Source organism: Periophthalmus magnuspinnatus, chromosome 8 (assembly GCF_009829125.3).
Source record: "Periophthalmus magnuspinnatus isolate fPerMag1 chromosome 8, fPerMag1.2.pri, whole genome shotgun sequence".
In the NCBI taxonomy this organism is placed as follows: Eukaryota; Metazoa; Chordata; class Actinopteri; order Gobiiformes; family Gobiidae; genus Periophthalmus; species Periophthalmus magnuspinnatus.
In genome coordinates, this window is record NC_047133.1 from 18954043 (window position 1) to 18978665 (window position 24623).

Here is a 24623-nt window from a genome sequence, read left to right on the forward strand (position 1 = left end):
TGGAAAAGTGAACCCACCCACTGCAAAAATGCATGTTTATCAAGGTATTTGGTAAAAACGCCTGCGATTCAATAAATGCAAGTTACGAATCCAGCATTAGCATTAGCATAGCGTTGCCATGGGGAGCAGATAGCAAACACTACTTTTAATGTATAGCTAAGTTACAAGTTTGCATTCAACCTAACCGTAAAAATATTCAAATTATTTCAGAAGGATAATGTAATTTGCAAGGAAAATAACCTCTCTCATTATGTAAAAGACCTGCTAATCCTGTAGTTTTTAGCTCCACAAGCATCTCGTCTTGTTTTGGTCTGTAGGGGGCGTTAGTCTTAAATGCCTCTGGGGTCTCTAATCACAATGCTTCTTTGGAGACTTGCAAATAAGACATTTTCAAAACCAGCCCTGAATACACTGACCCAGAACAAAATGCTGCTCATGGCTAGAGACAGCAGTCCACCTGACCATAGACTCTCATGCATTCTTCAGATTCACTCAAAACACTGGGTCACACATGTTACCATGGTTACACTCACAAATAACTGCTCTGTTCCCATAACATATTACACACTATCAGATCTGTCCAGACTAGCTGTCATAAGACTAAAAGTTCAAACTCAATTTCGATACTAAGGAATAGTATCGAAATAATACCGATGCTGATACCACAATAATGGAAAAAAAATACTCTTTATTTAGGCAATAGAATGTGATTTTCAATCTTAAATAAAAGTACTTTCTTTTATATTACCAAGTGGTGTTAAATCTGTGTAATCCCTCAGTCGTCCAGGTAGGTTCCACAATGGTCGATGGGCGCTAAAGCTATTCAGGAAAGGTTAAATTAAAGGTCCTATATTACACAAAAGTGACTCTTGTAGCTTTAAGCCATGTTATAATGTTGTTACCTCATCAAAAACATACCTGGAGTGTGTTGTGTTTTGTTTCATTCACACATGTTCGAGTGATCCTGCATCATTAGTCCGCCTACATCTCCAGAGATCAAAATGCCCTGTTCCACCTTGTGATGTCATGAAGTGGTAGTTTTCAAACAGGTCCTTTTACTTTTAGTTCAGTAGAGATTTGCAAGTGTTTGGCTGAAATTAGCCAAATATTCTAGTGAAGGTGTGTGGAGTTTAAAAACACAGCTGAGCACTTCCTGTATTACCACATGACATCACAAGGTGGAAACAGAGTGCTTAGTGGTTTAAGAGAAGAACTCAGCCTAAATATGTAGGGTTTGCGTGTTAAACATGTGTGAATGAAACAAAACACAACTCCAGGTCTGTTTTTGACGAGGAAACATTATAACATGGATAAGAAAAGAGAGTAATATAGGCCCTTTAATAATGATCAGGAAAGGTTCATTTCTTTGTTTCGATACTAGTTTTAGCATTCGACATTCTTGACAACCCCAGTCCAGACCACATACACACATGTATTTCTTGGCATAATCAGTATGTGCCGATAACCAAACGTATAAGTCACTCTTGGCTAAAAATCTTCCGTTCCTTCACTTTACTGTCTTGTTAAAAGCATAAAAAGTACAAACTGTGCGGCACACGTTTTCAATTTTATCTGACCTAGATTTGGGAAGTCATTTTATCCAAGTATTTTAATGAGCAAATACACAAACAAAAGCACTGGGCTTGAGCCATTAAGGGATAACAAAAGATATTTGTTCTGTGTTTACTTAAGTAAATTTAACGACTCATTATGTTTGAGTACACAGGCTTAACACATATTTTACCTCGTTCCATGTGTAGATAAAGTAGTAGTGGTAGAAGTATAAGTATTACAATTATTAGGTGGTAGGTTGTAGTAGTAGAAGTAATAGTAGTGGAGATGGTGAGTATTGGTAGTACAAATATTCCAAGTGAAGTATAGTGTAGTGGTAGTAGTAGTAGCAGTAGTAATGGTTGCAGTAGTAGCCTAATAGAAGTGTAGTAATAGTAGTAGTAGCAGTAACAGTAGTATTAGTAGTAGTAGTAGTAGTATCCTAGTTTAATTACCTTGCAGGCAGTTCTCACAGATGCTAGAGTTAACTGTCCACTAATCTGAGAGTTGTTGGTTCAAATCCCGGTGTTACTGTTGCGTACTGTCATTGTGCCATTGAGCATAACACTCAGTCCCCTTTACCTCCACTGTCTGATGTATTAAGTCTATGCAAATAATATTCCCCCAAAAGATTCCAACTATACTACTTCATTCTCACAGGTCAAACCAGTTCGTCACTTGGTCAAGGAATTAAAACTGAAATGAAAAATGAAATCCTTGTAGCATTACGATGATTTCGAGCTGTCACGAGGGACGCATGAGTCAGAGCGCCGGTCTATGAGCCAAACACACAGGGATATAGAGCGAGTATTGTACACAGCAGGGGACTAAGAGCAGATGTTGGACACTGGACAACACACAGGAGGAAAGAGAAACAAGGGCAAAGTGATAAAACACAGGAACAAATCAGCTGAGCTGTGGAGATGATGAACAGTGTACAAATATATAAGACAAGAGCCATACTTTGGGCTAATCCCCTGTCCTATGCAATAAGTTATAATGTTGTTACCTCCTCAAAAACATACCCAGAGTTGTGTTTTGTTTCATTCACACATGTTTGAGTAACACTTTCTTATTAGTCTGTTTACATCTCCAAAGCTCAAAATGCTCTGTTCCACCTTATGATGTCATGAAGTGGTAGTTTTCAAGTTCACAGCACCTTTTACCTTTAGTTCAGTAGAGATTGGCAATTCCAGAAATGAAATTATCCAAATGATTCTTGTGAAGGTGTGTGGAGTTTAAAAACACAGTGGAGCACTTCCTGTATTACCACATGACATCATCACAACATCATCATGAAAGCCTAAGTCTACAGGGTTTGTGATGAGGAAACAACATTATAACAGATCAGAAAATAGCATCACCCACTTGACTCCATGAAAATGCATTGTCTGGAATGTTCCACAGTGTAGCGTTAAACGTCTCTATCTTTTATTCAATTGTGTTATATTACTAAAGTCATGCAAAAAAAACATGCATTTTTACAGTGAGCAGTGTCACCTCTTCACAGATCTAAACTGTAACTTGGCCTGGTGACATCATCTGCTTGTCTCCATGGAGATAGATGGATGTTAACATACCATACTGTGGAACATTCCAGACGAAGTATTAACATCTATCTACATGACAAAGGAAAGTTACCACATATTATACACATACATATAAGGAACTGACGTGTCCACTAATAGTCTGTGATTCTTTTCCTCATCGCTATAGCAACATGGAATGCTGCTGTTAATTTACATGCATCTTATGTGATTTACACCTGCCCTACCTTACCCAACATCTGATCAAGCAAAAGGAAAAATCTTTTATAAGTTCAACAACAGAATACTACTATCACTTAATCTGTATTGAATATGTTTAATCCAGTGTAAAAACATAACTGAGAGTGAAACATCAGATGGAAAAGGCATCAGGGAGTCATGTTTTTCAGTGGATTATGTCTTTATGAATGAAATGGGAAAGAAATAGAGATGGTGAGGCAGTAAGAGAGAAAACCACCACTAAAAACATCCTGGTTGCATTCCCAGAGCATTAAGTGGAGACACGATGTTTGGGTTTAACCTAATAAGAAGGGAGTGGCATCTGAACAGACTTAGAATGTTTGAGTCAAGTTTACAAGAGCAAGATGGAGTCCAGTGTAAATCTCTCTGTATAAAACAAGATGTTGCTAAGTGGAAGGCTGAGGACCTTTTTTTGTGTGTAATTCCTCAGTCTTCCAGATATGATCCATGGCAAAAGAAAAATTAAAATCTGCCAACAACTTTTTGTCCAGTTGACATATTTTTTCTTTCACAGTGTTTTTTTGGAACTTGAAACAACTCAACCCCGATTCCTGATGCGTGTGATTGACAGGTGGATTAACCAATCAGGGAGACACATGGAGCATTCACCTCAAAACAAACATGTCGGTTTATGGGTAAAAAAGAAAAACGCACAGGACTGAGAAGAGGTAGAGACTGGTTCTAGACCCAACCTGCATTTTACGTGGATAAACACAAGCACATTATGAGATGTTGAAAGTCAGTGTGATATAACTACTATGATACTGGAAATATGAACCTAATATTTGCATACATGCAGCCTATTCAAATTTATAGATGAGAACATTATGGTTAGACTGGCCCAGTGATTTTTCCATTCGTTTTAAACATGGATTACTACCATGGCATCAAACCATACACTGTATATATATAAATGGACTTAGCTAACCTGCTAGCCGCTGCGTTCCAAATAGGAAGTGGTCATGGGTGCAATCCCAGCTCCATCGACTTTGGCTCCAATTCACTTTACATTAGAAAACTGTGGTTCCTCTCTCTGTAACTGCTGCTGTCAAACTCGTCATTTTGTTCTTAAAATGTTTGTATTAACCCGCTCTACATGATCTGGGTGTTTTTATTTTGATATTGTCCGTAAGTCAAGATTTGAACATTAATAACACAAATCAGGCGCCTTCTTTTCCCGAGATCACTTCCACCAGCGTTAGCAACAGGTTTGATTGACAGCATTGCTAAGAACCTGGTCACTGTTAAACCAGCGGTGCCGGCGGGAAGGTGCGTTACCTTCAACAGCTTCACTCCAGTTTGGCTCTTTGGAACTCGGCTCTAAATTCGCGGCTATAACTGCTCTAGCCTCGACAAGATTCATTTGACTGGAGCCGAACGCTGTGGGTGACGTCACACTCACATAGTCCACTTCTTTGCACAGTCTATGCATCAGACACAACTCATAACAAATTAAACAATTCAATCTAGTTTATACAACTTATAAACATTACTGTTCTGTACTGTAGCTCAAATATTTCTCATGACTCTCAGGTTTCTCTTAATATATGACAATTTAAATGTTGCTAATTAGAAACCATCGTAAGTGATACAGTTATTTTGTCGTTCACCCTGAACAGGCCCGGTCTGCATTAGTTCAAGTTTCAAATCTCGTTTTTCACTTTTCACAAATGTTCTTTCTCAGAGTGTGAACAGTAATGCTTTGTTTTGGCTTGAGAAAATCTTTGGGTTTGACAGATAACGACTTTCCACTTGTTTCATGGTTCAAACGTGTTTTCACAGCTGATTTGGGATCCTGGAGGTGCAAAGCAGAGCATTTAAAACTACAGCCTTACATATAACTGTTTCATGGGCGTAACGTCGTTGGTCTATGTCTGTGTGATGCCTCAGTCGTCCAGGTATGATCCATAGTCTTTTTTCTTTTACTATTGTTTGGTCTATAAAATTAAAATGACCACATTGGAAAAGCATGCCTCCCTTACAATTTCTACAAAATTTTATATTTTTTTTCAAATTTCAGTGTAGCTAAGGCAGTGTGCAGCAGTAATGTGACCAGAACTGAAGAAGCAGCTTGGATGAGCAGCCAAACGTCTTCACTCCTGCAACGTTTTGTCCAGTTGACAGATTTTATATTTTTCTTTTGCTATGGATCAGACCTGGATGACTGAGGAATTACACAGATGTCTTTTTGCCATATTGTCCAGCCCTATTAGGCCATGTTACGATGTTGTTACCTGGAGTTGTGTTGTGTTTCATTTGCACATGTTTGAGTAACACTTATTATTACTCTGTCTACATCTGTAAATAAAAATGCTCTGTTCCACCTTGTGATGTCATCAAGTAGTAGTTTTTACCTTTAGTTCAGTAGAGATCGTCAGTTCCAGCACTAAAATCATCCAGTGATTCTAGTGAAGGTGTATGGAGTTTAAAAACACAGCGGGGCACTTTCTGAATAACCACATGATGACATCACTAGGTGGAACAGTGTTTCCCGTTTGAGAGAAGAACTCAGCCTAAATATGCAGGGTTTGTGTGTTAAACATGTGTGAATGAAACAAAACACAACTCTAGGTCTGTTTTTGATGAGGAAACAACATTATAACATGGATCAGGAAACAGTATAGTATGGGCCCTTTAAAAATCTCTGTCCCAAGTTCCCCTCTGTCTGCTTAAGGTTGGCGGCAGCTGCATGGGGTCAGGCTCTACCCCAGCTGCACTGTCTCTCATGTTTGAACACATCTCCTGCTCGTATATGAATACACTTACAGTCTATACTAGGGGGCCCAGGCAGTGACGACATCTGGCAAAAAGCTGTTCCCCCTTTGCACTGTACAACCCCCCATATTTTTTTCCTTACTGACCACAACCACTGGGAGCCATCAGAGCGTCACGTCTCAGCTACACTGCAATAGGAGTCAGTCCAACCCCCATACATTTGAATTTTTTTTTTTTTTTTTTTTTTTCCGAATGCTGGTGGCTTTTAGAGGTTACCGAAAACCACAAGACTTCAGCGAACCGCCCCATTGGCCATCCCAGCAAAGGATAGGGGTATATTTTTAGCTTCTGTGTAATTAAAAGATGGAAACTTATAACTATACGGACCAGAGGTGGCGTCATTGTGCTCTGAAAGTTGGGGCGTGGCAGTTTGGATGCGAGTCGGAGCTATGGGGCATAAAGAGGGACAAAAAAAGCAAAGCAAAAAAAAAAAATCAAAGTGTTTATTAGACCCAGTGAGATGGCCTGGTCGAGTCTGCAGTTTCCATTTGAGGTCATCTGGTTTTTGCATTCCTGCAGTGAACCGACGCGCTGAACGCCACAACCAGGAAGTGCACGGTCCGTTCACAAAAAGGAGACATTTTAGGGAGCAGCCATAACAGTCAATTTAATCTGAAAAAAGGTCAAATGATGGACCCAGACTAAACGAAGAAAAATATAGGAAAAATATGTCAAAATGCAAAATAATTTCTAGGTAAACAAAGCCATTTTCAGGAAGTTATTACCTGCCTGGTGAACAAGAGCAGATAAAACACCCATGGCCATTTGCAAATATTTAAACAGGAAGAAGCTAACAAATAATTTAACACCATCTGTCAAGAGTAATACATTTACATTAAAAGGCTGCTATTTGCTTAAAGCTACCATGAGTAAGTTTATGTGATTCTTTTTCTTCAATAAACAGCAGGTGGCTTTTGTTCAGGCTCACCTGTGCCCTCCCGTCTTCTTCTGTCAGGCCAAACCTGGCACACCATCAGACTGCAGCAATGTAGATAGCATCTAGTGGTGATATGTGAGAATACAAGAGGGCCTCATCAGCCAGTCTAATTACAGAATCCTGCACTTAAACTGTAATGAGACGCTGCACAGGGGTCTGTAGGGGTCAAAGTGCATGTGTAACTTTGCTGTTGTCTGTGTTGTGACCATACAGCTCCAGTTAAATGAAGCTCATCGAGGCTAGCAGTTATGGGGCGAATTTGTCAAGTGTCAAGTGCTACATTTGGAATTCCGACCGCAAGTATCACAGCAACCAAAGAGTCAATCCAGAGAGAGGCTGTTGAAGGTAAAACCCCTTCCCGCCCCTTAAACCTGTTGGTAACAAAGCAAGAGCGACCTCGAGAAAAGTTGGCACCTGATTTGTCCGTTACTAATGTTCATATCTTGATTTACGGACAAAATAGTGAATGTAGAGTGGGTTAATATGAGCATTTTAACAATAAAAACTGACTTAGAGTTGATGGAGCAGGACACGTGCCCATCCTCGCTTCTTATTTGAAACGCAGTGGCTAGCAGGTTAGTCATGTCCATTTATATGTACAGTCTACGGATGTGACAATGATTCTTGGTTTTGACAATGCATAGTGTCTCTCTTCACTCTTTACCCTATTTAAGTCCAACCATTTCCTGAAAAGGGAAACTATAATATATGAACACTTTGTCTGGCTATGACTCACTGGGTATATTATAACGCGATGATGTAAAGATGACATTCAACAGAAGAGAAAATTCCTCTATATTTCCACCATTTTCCAGCTCCGTGCCAAATCCCAATCAGTTTTCCAGTTCGTATATATGACTTCTTTACTGTAGACACTGAACAGACGATCCCATTTGGAAGAAAGTATTCACTCACTTTAATCAATTATCACATGAATATCCAGCTTTTTACACTAGTGTGAGGTCAGTGACAGCCTGAAGTAATGCAGAGCTGTCACATGAACTGCAAAGTACCACTCAGATGTACTATGCTTAAACAGTACAGTGGTGTAATGAATATACTGCTGTTGTCGTCGCACATGAACATAGAAAGTTTTACACAAATCAACCTACTTTATATCATATTTTAGCATCGAAACAGAACAGTGTCAATAGTACATTTGAGTTTATGCAGAAACGCCCATCTCGCCTCTATCCTTGTGCTCATTTTCAGACGCTAAACTGCCCTAAAGTGAAGGTGTGATCTGGACAGGACAGTGATGACTTCCCTATGGCTCTGTGTATCTGCTGCAGTGACAGACTCCATGTGCTGATGTCGTCCTCGTGTGTTAAACTCCTGTCGCTCTGAGTTAGCTGGACCTGTTAATGCGACATCATCTCACAGACACAAGTCAAATGTCCGCAGGGGCTAAACGTCAAATGCACAGCCTACGATGTTTGGACTTCATCAGGAAGGAACAGTACAAACACATGTAGTCTCTGAGATGCACTGAGTATTTCTATATGTTAACTTTTAAACAAAAAGTTAAAGGTGCCCTGTGTAGATTTTCTTCTTCTTGTTTCCACTGAGATTAGTTATTGCTTTGCCTGGAATATTCCAAAGTATGGCATTATGGCGACAGTGGCTAAGTTGATCTGAAGGTTGGTGGTTCGAATCTCACTATAAACGTAAACATCATTGGTTGAGTGGTGTGATTCCAGCTCCCACAGACGAATGCCGTGGTTGTGTCCTTGGGCAAAACACTTAACCCTCCTCACCCCCAGCGTCTGCGTACACTGGTGTATGAATGTGTGTGTGGGTGGGTGAGTTGTTCCTTGACGTAAAGTACTCTGAGTGCCTTGAAGGTGGAAAAGCGCTGTATAAAAATGTGATCATTTGTCATCTTTGTGGAGAGGCAACTCTTCACACATTAGGAAGGCATGCATGAACTATTAGCAATATAATATAATTAAACATCTGTAACTGAATAAATGCAAGACATATAAGAGTGGAACATTCTAGGCAAAGCTATAACAACTTCAAGGAGACAAGCAGAACACTCTAAACCAGAAAAACTTACATAGTGATCCTTTAAATTAACCCAAAATGATCACAATGAGTCATGTACCACCTGATGACATCATGCAGTGGAACCAGGCACTTGAAGCAGTCTAAATATGCAGAATGACCTCAACATGAGTGAATGAAAAACACAACTCCAGATATATTTTTGATGAAGCAGCAATTATAACGTGATTAAAATAGGTTTTAAAAATGTGTATCAGGTTTATTAAGTAGGTCCTTTAAGAATTTGGTGAAAAAACACAATCTTGTTTATAGCCAAAGGAGAGTGAGCATATGGCACATCTCCACTCTTTTATACAGTTTAGTTTAGTGAGTCCACAAGCAGAATGAGGATATACACTGGACACATTAGACCTAAACATTCCTTTTATGGCCTATAGGAACAGATCTGACAGACATGGTGCTGGAATAGCTGACTAAAATATAATATTACGGGGTTCAGATGAGGTTTGAAGAAAATTTGAGTAAGATGACCAAACAAGGAAGCGGAGGAAAGAGGAGAGGGGCAGGCAGACAGAGATTTGTCAAAGTCACAGGAAAAACAAGAATGCAGGAAGAATCTGGGGTTAGGTTAAACAACAAAGAGCTTATCAAACATATAGAGTGCCACATAGAGGAAACTGCACACGCTCCAGCAGCTCATGAATCTGCAAACAATCGACAAACATGACACTGGAGAAGGAGTTATGTGTTATGTGAGTTATGTGAGTTATGTGAGGACTTCTTAAAGTTACTTAGTAGTAGTATTAATAATTGTAGTAGTAGTAGTAGTAGTAATAGTAGTATCAGTTGTAGTAGTAGTAGTATACAGTATTTGAATGTTATTAAAAAAAACACCACCTCTCTCACACACCTCATTCATACTTGGTGCATGAGGTGCTCAATATCTTGCCCAATGACACAACAACAGCACTGGTCAGAGTGAGGATCGAACCGTCAACTTGTGCTTTTTCGAAGACAATCACTAAAGGTAGAACTGCAGTCGGGATTCAGTCACAACAAGTCAAATGTCACCGTCAGCTAATTCATTCAAAAACCATCTTTGAACTACGGTAACCTCAAAGGGTCAAAACTCAAACCACCGCGGCCTTAAATGGTGAAAAACTGTGGGAGTCTGTGAGGATCAAACCAGCTTTAATCTCCTGATGGTTTTTATGATAAGCCAATCGTGTGATGTTTTATCTCAAATCTGTATCCAAACACATTCCGACAGATTTTTTTTTTTAAACATGAAAGCATAAAGAGCAGACAGAACACTTAAGGTCACTTTTTAGCTCCTATTCATCGTCTCAAGCATCCTCATCGTCTTAGTAGCGCTCACAGCTAATCCTCGTCCTGTGACTTCATCAAAACAACTCTGCCCCTCCACGAGTCTCGCTATGACACAAACAAACAACATGATTTTACCCAGGGGTGAAAAATGTTTACAAGATAGTGCTGAGAGTGCAGAGAGATTTTTTTCAGGTATTTAGCGTTAGTAGAAGTGAGACACCGCTTCAAAGTGGCATTTCACCGTAGCATAATGCAAATTCTCATTAATTTGTTTTTACTGTTGAAAAATGGCTGTGTGAATAACTACAAGAAAGCAGGAGATAGGTCTGGAACCATTCTCTAAAGAGCCACATGCGGCTCTTTAAAGCCTCTAGTGAGAAAAAATGAATTAAGGAAAAAAAATGTTTAGGTAACTTTATTTATTAAGTTTGTATTTGACAGTGTTTGTGTTCATAGCATATCAACTTATCATACCAGAATACAGTATTTTCCAGACTATAAATCACACTTTTTTTCATAGTTATGCCAGGGATACAACTTATACTCAGATGGGATTTATGTGAAATATATGTTTTTTTTCTTCATTATTATGTGTTCTTTGTTTGGTGCGACTTATAGTCCGGTGCAACTTATACTAAAAAAAATACAATATTCATTTTACTGATTTCATATTCATATCCATTCTATTATTACAATTTGTCTGAGCAAATCCCATGCACAAAATCGGAAACAATAATGATCATTTTCTAGAGTAAATATTACACATAAAATGCACCAGAATGCAAGAAATTACATATAATTTGCTCAAAACCCCCAGACGGCCTAAAAACACTTCAATTAAGGTCACAGAGCTCATAAATACACAATGTTACATATACTGTATAATGTGTTAATAGCTGCAAACAGATTCACTTCTATTAAATACATTTCTTTAATCACTTTGTCTCGTTACTTGTAAAAACATTGGCTCTTTCTGACTCTCGTTTGGTCTGAAATGGGCCAATAACATTTTCAGAGCGCTCATCCTCATACACAGGACAATACAGGAGACAAAATATAACTTTTATGACACTAATGATGAAGGAAGGAAATCGTATCATACTTCACATCTCATAAAAGTCGACTTTACATATTATGCTCCCATTAAAAACAAAACTGTATCTTTAGACTACACAAAGATACAATGCAATGCACAGAATCTGACAGAGCTGCAAACTACACAAAAATGAAATATCTCTGACATTTTATTTGTAAACTGTTAGGATAATAATACAAAGTTATTGTTGTAATAATTGCCAGTCTGTAGCGGTAATGGATACAGCTGCTGCCACTGAACAAATGAACTGTATTTGTTCTATTGAGGAAGTGTGGGTGTAGGGCAACAATAGTTTAACCAGCAATAGTCTATTAATTAAAGTTTATGTGGCCAAAAGGTCCCTTGTGTAATCAGAGAATGTGAGGCTGGAATGAACTTGTTATGATTTTACCAGGACAAGTTGAACATGTACAGGAACAAAATGACAAAAACATGGCACTCCAATCCAATCAAGGCTCCCACACACCAGCTCTGTACCGCTGCAGTATTTCATATGGCAGGAGCAGTTCTGAAGCACTCAACTGAATCAAGTGTTAGACGGACCCACTTAGTTAATTCTCTCACAGATGTTCAGCCATGACAGAAAAAAAAACTGTCTGGGAAAATCACATGCAGTTGTTTCAACATGGTTCTCATCCAACAGTGTCTCTGGATAAAACAGCGTACACATGGCAGTTGCTTCGTCATGGTTCAGCTTTAATAAGATGTAATGTATAGGCCACTTTGTATGAATTATAGGCCCCAATCAAAACTAATGGTCATGGTCATATTTTTATATCGCACTTTTCCACCTTCAAGACACTCAAAGCGCTTTACATCAATGAACCACTCACCCATTCACACACACACATTCACACACCCTTGTACACAGACATTGAGGATGAGGTGGATTAAGTGTCTTGCCCAAGGACACAACAACAGCATTCATCTGTGGGAGCTGGAATACCACCGTCAACCTGTGCGTCAGTGGATCTAACTGCTCAATCAACGATGTGTATGACGAGAGCGCGATTTGAACTGCCAACCTTCAGATCAGTGGACAAACATTCTACCAGCGAGAAAATAATTAATTTGATCATTTCCATATCAGAATCACCAAAAGTGTATAATGTAAAGAGTGTTATAATCAATACAATATATACATTTGTAGCAAAGGTCACATGCAGGTTTTGACACTGTAGCCTGGAAAAATTGAGACCGGTTGCATCAGGAAAAACATTTTAGCATAAATAATGTTATACAGTTATAAAATGTACAAACATGCTCATATTACATCCATTTTAGCTGTAACACAAACTAGAACACACATAGAAACTGTAACACACATACACACTAGAGCACCCGTACAAACTGTAACACACATACAGACTAGAACACACGTACAAACTGGAACATGTTACCTCATCCTCTTCCAGTGCGCTCCTATCTCTGTCATGTCCAAACTAAACCAAACATATTTTGCTTATATTGCATTCTGGGTACATGATGTAGTGGGCCCATAATAATAATAATAATAACATCAGGACGTATCTCCGAGGACTCTCTGTCTCTACATTTTTGACCCATTCAACCTTGCGAGTTTGTGCCGTGAATAAGCCTTCCTTTGGCCTGTCTACACGTTTCATTATTTCACTCTCGCCCCATGACATCAGATTCAGTATTTTGTTATGTGTCAGTTGCCTTTTTCACTCTGCCTCCTTCTGCATACCAGCTCCACTTGTTCAAAAACAGCCACATACAAAGATACAAAGCGCTATTCATGCTTTCCTGCCACTCAGATCTGAATCTTTGTGGGATTTTGCTGTGGTAAAATATGAGAAAGAATTTAGAAATGACAAAATAATAACTGAATGAATATTGAACAAATAGTTAAGAGTGATTAAGGTTTAGTAACTACCACTAATAACTTCTAACCTTGTGATTAAAGGTACAGTCTGTGTCTGAGGGGGCACCTGCATTATTCAGTGGAAACAGAAAGTTTAAACCATACTTAAAAAACAGAGGTGGAACGTTTACTTAAATAAGAGTAGTAAAGTACTGTAGCTTACTTAAGTACAAATTTTAGGTTTGGAGCCAGAGTCGATGGAGCATTTTAAATTGGATACTTTTTACTTTTACTACATTTGAGAAAGGCATCCGTACTTTATCCGAAGAGGACTGAAAAGTTAAAGTATTTTTTAATACTGGTTGAGACCAGCTGAAAAGGTTGAAGGTTTATTTTTAACATGTTCATAGTTTGAGCAAATGAAAATATACACAAAATAAAAACAGCAAAAAAAAATCTTGATTCAATTGTTTCTATTGAACAAAATTCAGCACAAATCGTTATCAAAATCACTACATTTGAAACTTTATAAGATCTCAAAATATGTGTGAAATACTTTTACTTTTAGAAGTACATTTTCAAACAGGTAAGTTGATACTTTTACTGAAGAAGATTTTTTCATTATATTTTTACTTGAGTATTTTTTTGCTCACTATCTGTACAAACAAAACTGAATACTTCCTCCACTGCTTAAAACCATATGGAACATTCTCCATGGAGGAGTTTTATGCCATAGGAGATGCGAGTCCACTCACAGTTTTTCAGTGCAATTAAAACAATCAAAATGAAAAACATACTTGTAATTACTTTAATTTTTTGGGCTGAAATGTAACATACTGAGTTTAATTGCTCACTCTTCCTTCATGCTTCATTAAGGCAGTGCATGGTGTGAATCTATATAAAGTCTTACCCTTACTCCTACAGTTCTACATTTAAAGTAATAACACAGAGATGTCTGTGAGATTGGCCCCCAGCTGCTTGCATTGACATCAGTCTCTCCTGCCAGTTTAGCCTCTTCACTCGGGTACAAGTGTGCAACAAAGGGGGGGCCCCTCACCTCTGAACCTTGAACTTTGAACCCTACACTCGGGGCCCTCCAGCCAACACGCCCGATCCCAAAGGCTGATACCGAGTCTGCATTTCAGAGCGAGACCAGACCTGCTCCTCCATTCTTCAAATGAGTGGCCCCTCACATCACGAGCCCCTCGCAACAATCTACGGCTGATGCATTTTTCTCTGTGTCAAAACAAAACACACATCTCCAGGATACAGAGAGCAGTGACGCAGGTACGGTATGAAGAGACTCAATCAAACTAGGTTACATACTGAGAGGGTATTGTTTCAAAAATAATTGGACTGGAAGTTTAAATGCGATCTAATTGAGTTGGTGGTTTAGTAAGTTGTGTTTGGAAAATGCAAATCGAAAAATAGCCAAATACAAACACTAGGATCATGTAGAGCAGGTTACTATGAACATTTTAAAACAACAGTTTTTCAATAGAAAGTGAATTGGTGCCAGAGTCGACGGAGCCGGAAGCGCGCCCATGATCGCTTCTTATTTGGAACGTGGAGGCTAGCAGGTTAGCTACGTCCATTTATGTATACAGTTTATGGTACGCAACAAACATTAGCATAGCATGTGCAAACTAAAATTCGTAATAACTGAGTCTAAAGCTAGCCTCAGTATCCATGTGTGGGAGCTGGAATTGAACCACCAAACAACTGAGCTACTGTCAACCGCATAACTCCCCACACTCGTGACTACACTTATAAAACACAAATATATCTTGACAATATACAACTGTACTAGTAGCCTGTTGGCAGTTATCTTTACTGTTTGAAATCTTGAATATAAATCACTTTATAACTTTCCTCCCTTATCTCATCACATTCTTTGGCACTACTGGACACACATGTTTCACACACACACACACACAATTAGCCGAGGGAATACTAGATCAAAACACGATAAGCCACTGTTCTGTACGGCGAACTACTACCGCTGTCATAGTAACCATCCAGCCAGTAGTATTTACACAATAATAACTCAACTTTGTGACTGCTTTAAGACCTTGCTGCTAAGAGTGTTGAAATCAAGACCTACTTTCTATGGTGAAAGTGGAACCAAATGGCCAGATTAATCAAAACAACATGGCTTTCTCAAAAACCCAAGTCGTTTATTTAAGATTGAAAGTTAGTCCAAGAATAAATCATTGTAAAGAGGTACAATAAGAAAACAAAGCACCTATTTGTTCATTGTTGGGCAGCTCGGGGCGGGGTTTTCCCACATGCACAGCTGATCACCAATCAATTTCAAATCAAGTTGTATTGGGGGTTGAAACAATATCTTTTTGTTACGATAAAAACTCAAAAATGCAACCAAAATTAGTGTTCTTTCTTACAGTAATAATACAACAGCAGGGTATATTTAGACAGAAGCAGATTGATGGTAAACTGACTGTACAAATCAATACGGAGGCATTAGCTTTAGAAACAGCTGCTGACAGAGCCGCTCCCATCTCACTGGAGTAAACAAGGTCATGTCTGTCTGACGTCCTTCACCAAAACAAGCTCCAGCCAGTTTTTCGTACAACTGCACCAAATTTTCCATAACGTGTCACCGTACTGGAAAATTAACACGGTTGCCATAGCAATTAACGATCCAAAGCAGAATATTATGTCTTTTGAATGGTCAATAGTACTCAAAATGGTGCCTTTAAACAGGAAGCTGTAACAGTATGCAGATAATTGCTATATCCATTATATTTCTTGATTACTATGTTTTAAATCTATTCATTTCTATCTCCTGTATGTTATAATCGGTAAAAGTAGGCCTAAGTTAAGCCATTGTTTTAGTTTATAGAGACTTGTATGCCATCTTAGTTTATGTTTTTAACTGGCTTTCACATAAACTTCAATGAGGAAAATGAATAGGGCCAGTATACACCTTTTGCCCCTCTAGAAAAAATGTGTTCATTAATTTCAGGTGACTGTATTTGTAACCTTTGGTAGATTTGTCTTGCAGTTATTTTCAGGTTTGGGATGACATTGAGACAATACAGACACATAATCATATAAAAATATATATATAAAAACAGAAGTGTAAAGTCCAATGAGGTTCATCTGGTCTTCTGATCATTTATTTTAATAGGTTTTAAGGTTTAGTTTGTTTTCATCCCTGACAGTTTGGACTGCTCACTAGCAGAGTGGTCACATGATGTAGCTGTGACGTTGATTTAAACACGTTGCAAGCCGAATGACAGCGCCATCTGCAGCCCGACTTCTTCAGGACAGTATCCCAGGTGTATGAGAGTAAAAAGGCCCCCTCGTCCCGGTTTAAAGTCCCATGTTGAAACTGTCAGGTATGAGAAAAAAGAATGTATTAAAATAATAAGAGGGATAAAATGTAATGATTTGTTTTTGAGGATCTGCTGAAGGAACAAAGCTGTTCCTATGATGCTTTGCTCTGCAGCTTAGTTCTTGGAACCTGCGTCCTGAAGAAAGCAGGTGGAACTCTGCAGATAGATGCTGGGAGTCACAGCTCACAATGTTGGAGGCTTTTACACTGTACCTGCCTGCTGTACAGGGCTGCACCTGTCTGGTGTACAAGGCAGATACTGTGACTGCAATGTTTCCCTGTTAAAGTAAATATAATCAGCTTCAGAACAGCCATTTTTTCCCCATTTCTATTTTTAAACAATATTGATTCATGGCTGAGAAGCAAGACCAAACAACCAAGCCAAGTCTGTCCATGCAAAGAAAGCACTGGTCATGATTCCAGTATTCAGTGTCCATATTTCTTATTAAACAAATGTATGAAAGGTCTAGATCTAGTTTAGTAGTTTCCTCAAAATACAAAAAGCCATATATTTATTTATTACGGTAAATGCTCTGCACCTGTATTCCCACTATTATTAATGGAGGTGCTTCTTTGACCCTGTAAGTGCAATACAAACAGTTAAAAGTGCCATTTGAACACCTGTGCTTGGACCCATGTGTGTTTGAGTGATTAGATCATGTCCACAGCTCACACAGGTTAATGATTGTACACTACAGAGGAGGGGGAGGAGGGGGGGTGTAGAGGTGATGGATGGAGAGAGAGCAAGAGAAAGAGAGGCGTCCATGTAGTTTTTGACAGTATTAGCCCCACAAACATGATAACAACTCTCCACCACATTTCCCTCAAACATAATATCTATCATATTTGCTTTATATTTGTTATTACTATTATAAGCCTACTTGTTAGCTTGTTTGTATTACAGTAGGCTAACAGTTTTCTTTCTGCACAACTGGTTTTGACAAATCGTGTAAAAACTATTAATGCACAACACAGTGTGACACTCTTGTCTTTGGCAACATGAATGGAACAGTATTTTAAATTTTACAAATATATGATATATGATTTTTTCAGAACTGTAACTAGTAATGGATACTGTATTCAACTTTCAGACTTGTGACTGATGTAGTTCAAAAACGGCATAGGCCTAAATGTGTTTCCCAAAAACCCAAAGCAGTGAATTAAACTCCCATAAATGGATTAGGTATAACATTTGTGAGAAATTTGGTTATTACGTTTGTGGTGGAGAACAGTTAATATGTTTGTGGGGACTAATACATTTGTGGGTTTATTACATTGTGTTTTATTACATTTGTGGGGCGTATTACGTTTGTGAGGTTTACAAACAAACGTAACTTCAACTACATGCAGGTATTCCATCGATATAAAACACATTTTGACCATAACTAAATAAAATAACACTGATACTTACTAACATTCAGAATCACTCCCAAACTTGAGTATTCATTCATAAATCCACAGACATTTCCATGCCTACATTAGAGTCAGTGTTACGTGCCTCATACAGAGCCATACCATCTGTTAGCGCTCTCAGAAACGCTTTGCTCTGCAGCGCCACACATGTGTTTTCACTTTGAGCGCCTTAATCAGCCCGGACCTGCTGACTTCACTGTGGTCTGAGGGGAACGCATCCACACAAGACCCATTACTGGATCAGGAAAATGCCCCTGTATAAGGTCTATATTTGAACTACCAGTAATTCAGCCAGGAGAGACAAAGAAAGGACAAAGAAAGGAGGTACAGCTGAACAATTTATGAAATACGTTTGTATCGAAATCGCAGTTTGATTCTGAAATTCATAGGTTTCTTGCTTTCGTTTATCAGTTCAGAGTCCTGGAGTTGTTTACAATGTGACCTCTGAACAGAATACTACTTTTTAAACATGGCATAATTAGATTAGATTGAATTTTATTTTATTTTCACATACAAGTTAAAACAATGCAATGCCCCAATATAAGTATTTTTTGTATCAAGATTCAATTTAAACTCTTTTATACAGGTCTAGATGGTTTCATATTTGAGAGAGGACAAATATGAAATGCTAAACTCATACAAAAACATTGAAGGTATCGCTCCTTCTCACTCGCACAACTGGTTTAGCAGCACTGGTTTATCGATGCTGTCGAACGCAAGTGGGAGCGACCTTGGGGAAAGAAAGCACCTGATTTGTCTGTTATTAAGGTTCATATGTTGATCTACAGACACAATAGTGAAATAAAAATACCAAAATCATGTAGAGTGAAGATTTTAAGACAAAAATGACAAGACTGACAGCAGCAGTTACAGAGAGGGGTGACAGTTTTTCAATGTAAAGTGAATTGGAGCCAGCGTTGCAGCCCATGTTCAATTTTTACTTCAAATGCGGCGGCTGGTGAGTTAGCTATGTCCTTTATATATACAGTCTATGGGTCTGATAAAAAAATACATGGAGACAGGATATTTTGCTCTAAGAAAACATTTGATCTAATTTCTAGCAGTCTTTAAAATTTCCAAATTGACGATATTCAAATTGCAATTTTATTTCAGTTACAATTATGTTTTCAGTCATAAAATGAGTTGTAATGAATCACTTAGCACTTAGAGATGCCAGTTACAAACAAGGGATAGTATATATTTGTTAGGGAAAACGACATCCCCAGGGCCCATAGACACAGAAGAGGAGATTTTACAGCATGTAAGCTAGGTTAGCAGTGGGATAACACACAGACAGAGGTGAATGCTTGAGAGGCAAAGGTAGCAGGTTTTGAATGACTAGAAGCTAAAGGAACAAGTGGGGCTGAAAGGAAATAATTTATTTTTTTCTGAGAAGCATTTGTGATTTATGTTTTCAAATTCAGTTTTGGCTAAGAGTGCACATTTTAAACCCATCCAAGAGCAATAACATGTGGGAGAAGACTGAATTATGAACTGCTAAACTAAAACAAGAATACCATGCATTTCAGAACATGTTTACAGAGGTTAAACCACATGCAATTTTATACATAATAACACAGGGGATTTTTGTCATTTTAATTTTTTCAGTATTCAGTATTTACCAGTATCGGTATCGGTGCATCTCATAGACTGTATAGAGAAATGCACTAAGGGAGTGTGACGTCACCCAAAGCATTCAGCTCCAGTCAAATGAAGCTCATCGAGGCTAGAGCAGTTATAGGGGCCAATTTGGAGCCGAGTTCCATATTTGGAATTTTGATCACGAGTATCATAGCAACCAAAGAGCCAATCTGGAGCGGGGCTGTTGAAGGTAATGCCCCTTCCCACCCGCACCACTGGTTTAGCATAGAGCGGGCACTTAGCAACACTGTCAATCAAACCTGTTGCTAACGCTGGTGGGAGTGACCTCAAGGAAAGAATTTGCCTGATTTATTTCTGATTTGATTTATAGACACAATAGCAAAATAAAAACACCAGGATCATGTAGAGCGGGTCAATACGAACATTTTAAGACCAAAATCATGAGCCTGACAGCAGCAGTTACAGAGAGATGGGTCAGTTTTTTAATGTAAAGTGAAATGGAACCAGATTTGATGGAACCGGAAGCGTTGCCATTAGCACTTCCTACTTGGAACATGGCAGCTAGCAGGTTAGCTATGTCCATTTATACATACAGTCTATGGTGCATCCCTAAGAATCACTGCAGCACTTTAAATCTTTAAAGGACGCAGGTTAGAGAGAGTGACATCTTGTTGTTGTTTTTTTTTTTTTTTTTTTATGGATACTATATTTTTATTTCACTGTGTTTTCATTTATTTTAATATCTATGCATTGCTGTATTACTGTTGGTAAGCTTTGGCTGTTTAAATGTTTTCTACAATTACATTTAATCAGGTTTCATGTACTGAGAGTGCATTTTGAGGTTACAGTACCCAGTAACCCTGCCCTCCTCTGCCAGTAACAAGACTGCCATTCAGCCATTATGTAAAACACAAAGTCATGGGCCATAGTCACAATGTGATCCTGATGAGGCCCAGGACTAAAGATGAGCCGTAACATCGACTGGCCCAACTCAAGATTTTCATAACAGCTCTCATGTTTCCTGTATATCAATACCGTCAGCATCACATGGAGAAACAGCAGCTTTTAGCATAGCCTCTGCCCCACCCTCCGGTTCTATTGATCTGACTGCACAACATTAGCTGCCGACGCTAACATTATTACAGCGTGGTCCCCCGTGGTAGCCATTAAAGCAGCGTCATCCAGTCCTCACTGCTCTGAAACTGCACAAATAGATTTACTTCGAGCCATCCTGACAAATAAGGTTTAATTACATTGAATTCAGTGATTTTGAGTCACATTCTATGTAGCTCCATCCACACATGTAGCTAAGTGGGATAGGTAGGGACGCACCAATCCAGCTTTCAGTTTTGATACTAACATTGATACTTTAACTTTAACTTTTACCTGATACTAACCAACATCAGTGTAGGGCTGGAAAATGGCACTTATTTCTTTAAAACGCAGTTAACTTATTACACAAGAGATCCAATTGTGTTATGCAACTGTTACTTATCCTTCAAATCACTCCAGAACAACTAGAAAATTATGAGATGTTCCAAGGCAAAGTCAGCCTGTAAATAGCCTTATCTCATCCAATTAAAGGTCCAGTCACAATATCACTTTAACTGATATTAAGACAATATTGTTAACACTTGATAGGTTTGGGTGCAATAGAGGCACCACAATGTGAGGAAAATGGCATCATTAAGTTGAATGAGGGCGCGTTCACACTTGTTTGAGCCCAGTTCAGTCCTGATGTAGACCTGTTAAAGTCTTGGTTTAGTCCTTGTCTAGTCCAGGTTTAGTTCCGGGTTTTGTCCCAGTTTAGAGTCAGTTTTGATGTGGTCTATGTGCAAGTGTGAACGCACCCTTTATACATACTCTATGTAGATCTAATTAAACTACTCCATTATAACCAAAGTTCACATTATAGTGCATATTAGGAAAAACAATAAAACAAATTGAACAAATCAAAATCTGTGTTCAACTACTGCTATTTGATATTGAAAACCATACTGAGTGAGTTGATCCAAACAAGCCAACAGGAAAAATCTGGTGCTGTACCTGATTTTTACTGTTCTGAAAATGTAAAAAACAAAAATTGTTTCCCTACCTAATTGAAACAGTTCACTACGATGAGAACTTTCAGAGGCTAGAGTGCGGTTTTGCAGCCACAGTAACAGTAACAACAACTAGCATGCTAACAGTGCATGGTTGGACAATGAAACATTTTACTTTTAGATGCAGACAGTACACAGCTGACCTATTTTGACCTCAGGAGATATGACCTGTCCCTGGACAGATATAATATATCTGTACAGGGACAAGACACATTTTGGTCAAATACATATAAAAAAAAATCATGTGGGGTTTAAATGCATTGTTTTCCCAACTTGCTTAATTTAGATGTTTGGGCCGATATTCCAATGGGGCAAATTCCTTTCAGCGTGTAAAGACAGGTGAAATTAGGTTTGCAGAAAGACACGGCTAAATTAAAGCTGGTGGGTGTTGGCGAAAATATTCCGGGTCAAAGGTCAGGTATGGAAAGGCCTGGACACTGGGGTTTGCAACGCCACCGTCTACAGTCAAGTATTGTGTGTTTTATTTGCTAGTGTTGATTAAGGAGGCCAATTTTGCGGGCTAAGACACAGCAGCATCCAGCGCACTTACTACCAGCTGTGTGGGGTTTTACGGCAGCTCGGTACCTTTGTTACGAGCCTAAAATTAAAAAGACAAAAGCGGAATTAAACACGCTTGAAGGCAGCGAGCTATTAAGGCAGCATAGAATCAAAGTGGTTCAATTATAGGCCCACCGCGTGCAGGAAATGTAAAAATCGTTGCAGGGGAGAATCAAACAGGGAGGTTGAAAAAGTGCTGTATAGGGAGGTGGAAGGATTTTAGATAAAGTTATGGTGGAAAGCTCTAAAAAGACGATTTTGGATAATACTCTTGTTTTTAATGAGAAATCAAAAACAAGCTGGTTTACTAATAGTGCTAGTCCCAAAGCTGGCTCATTGGACATGATTGTCTCAGTAAGTAAACTTATTATTCAAATCAAATCAGATTATATACTAATACTATAATAATCTTAAAGGCAAGTTTTACGGCAGTAGTCAATTTGTATATGAAGAAGATCAGTTTACGTATTGTTATTTATGCATTTCTGTCAAATTTTCCAGTTACGGACAAAATTTTGAGGACTGAAGTTAACACAATGGAATTACAATGGCAGCCTATATGTAACACATAATAAAGTCTGAATGTATATAAATAAGAGAAAAATAAACTGAGCCTTGACATACTCGATTTGTGTTTGCTAGTTCCCCATCTTTGTAAGATTTCTACAATTTGTACCAGTCCCATGTTTGTATGAAGTATTGTATAAGTTTGAGAAACAGAAAAAAAAAATAGGCCCAACTAAAATTTTACTGATCCTTGGAAATAACTGTCAAGCAAAACGAACCCAAACTAACTGCATGTTTACAGCGTTGTACGTTGTACAGTGTTGGGAAGTAACTGAATACATGCACTGAGCATACATACTTAGAATACTAATTTTGAGTAACTGTATTCTGGCACCGTTACTTTTTCATCTAGAGGTATTCAGAGTACAGTTACTTTCTAAATTCAAAAAAATACATTGCAGTATTTGATCACACAATTTAGCTTCAAACTGCACGCAAGTGAGAAAAATAGAAAACGCTGATCTTGTAGTGAGGCATATGAGATTTTAACTTCTCCAATGAATCATGAATGAAATGCATAACAGTGAACCAAACATAACCCTAGGATCTTTACACCATAATTTAAACACAACTCAATGGAAAAATATTTTGAGTGTTAAGAATGAAGTACTGTGATTGGATCACGTACCATTACAAAATACCTTTTAATTCAGGTATTTAGTATTCTGTAACAAAATGCTCAAAGTATTCTTCCCATCACTGGTTGTACTAACATGTCACAATAGCCTTACACTTAAATGCCAGCGCATGATAAGAAGCACATGCATTTTTAACGTCTTGACCTCTATGTTCAGAACAAGATTAACCCAAACTAGACCAACATCTCCATGCCACGAGATGTTTTTTTTTTTTTTACTTTCTTTACAACTGGGTCCTCTGACAACACCCTCACAGCATTAAGTTGTGGGAGAGTGTTGTGGTTTAAGCCCAAAAGCTAAAGAGCCTTTCTTTGAAGATGCAGCCAATTAAAATAATTATGTGCTCAAAATTATAAATTGGTTGCGGTTGAGGTCTGTCTTGATCTAGAATCCAGAGGCTATGTGTCTGTTATAGTATGTCAAAATGCTTACTTATAAAATAAATGTATCGTCATGCCGACACTAAAATAAAGCATTCGAAAATTGACTTAAAGCACTCAAATCCTTAATACCTATTTCTAAACCATGTCTACGAATTTAATACAATGCTGCACTGTGTAACTTTTCTGGTGGAAGGTCTGGCACCGGCTTGCCTCCATGTAGATGTTATTGTTTGCCTAGAAAGTTCCACAATATGGCATTAAACTTATATTTATTCAATTACAGGCATTTTTATTGCTCGGAAATAGAACAAAAACATGCATTCTTACTGTGGGAACACTCACTACAGATCGGACCTGTATCGCGATCGGACCTGCTTGTCTAAGTTTAATGGCTTAACAGAATGGCAAGTTACAGCTCAGGTCTGTGAATAAGCGACCCCTCACAGTAAGAATGCATTTTTTTCAGAGTACTACTTGGCAGTTAAAAGCAATTTGCTAAAAAATAGTAGTTTCTAAGCAAAGCGGTAAAACGATAAAAGTGATAACATGTGAATGATGTGGTGGACCCGCTACCAAAAAGCTACATAGAGCATCTTTAATATGTTTTATAAAGAGGTTTCCTTCATGGATCTGTAATGTTTATGCTAGTTTTGAATACATTTTTTTTTAACATATATAGGATCTATATATACGGC

General features: G+C 38.3%; 1 protein-coding gene across 2 annotated transcripts in view; it reads right to left on the bottom strand.

Moving 5' to 3' along the window:
* The window catches only part of arhgap23a (Rho GTPase activating protein 23a), a 126591-nt gene that overhangs the window by 73763 nt on the left and 28205 nt on the right, over positions 1–24623 (bottom strand). The window lies entirely within an intron of this gene.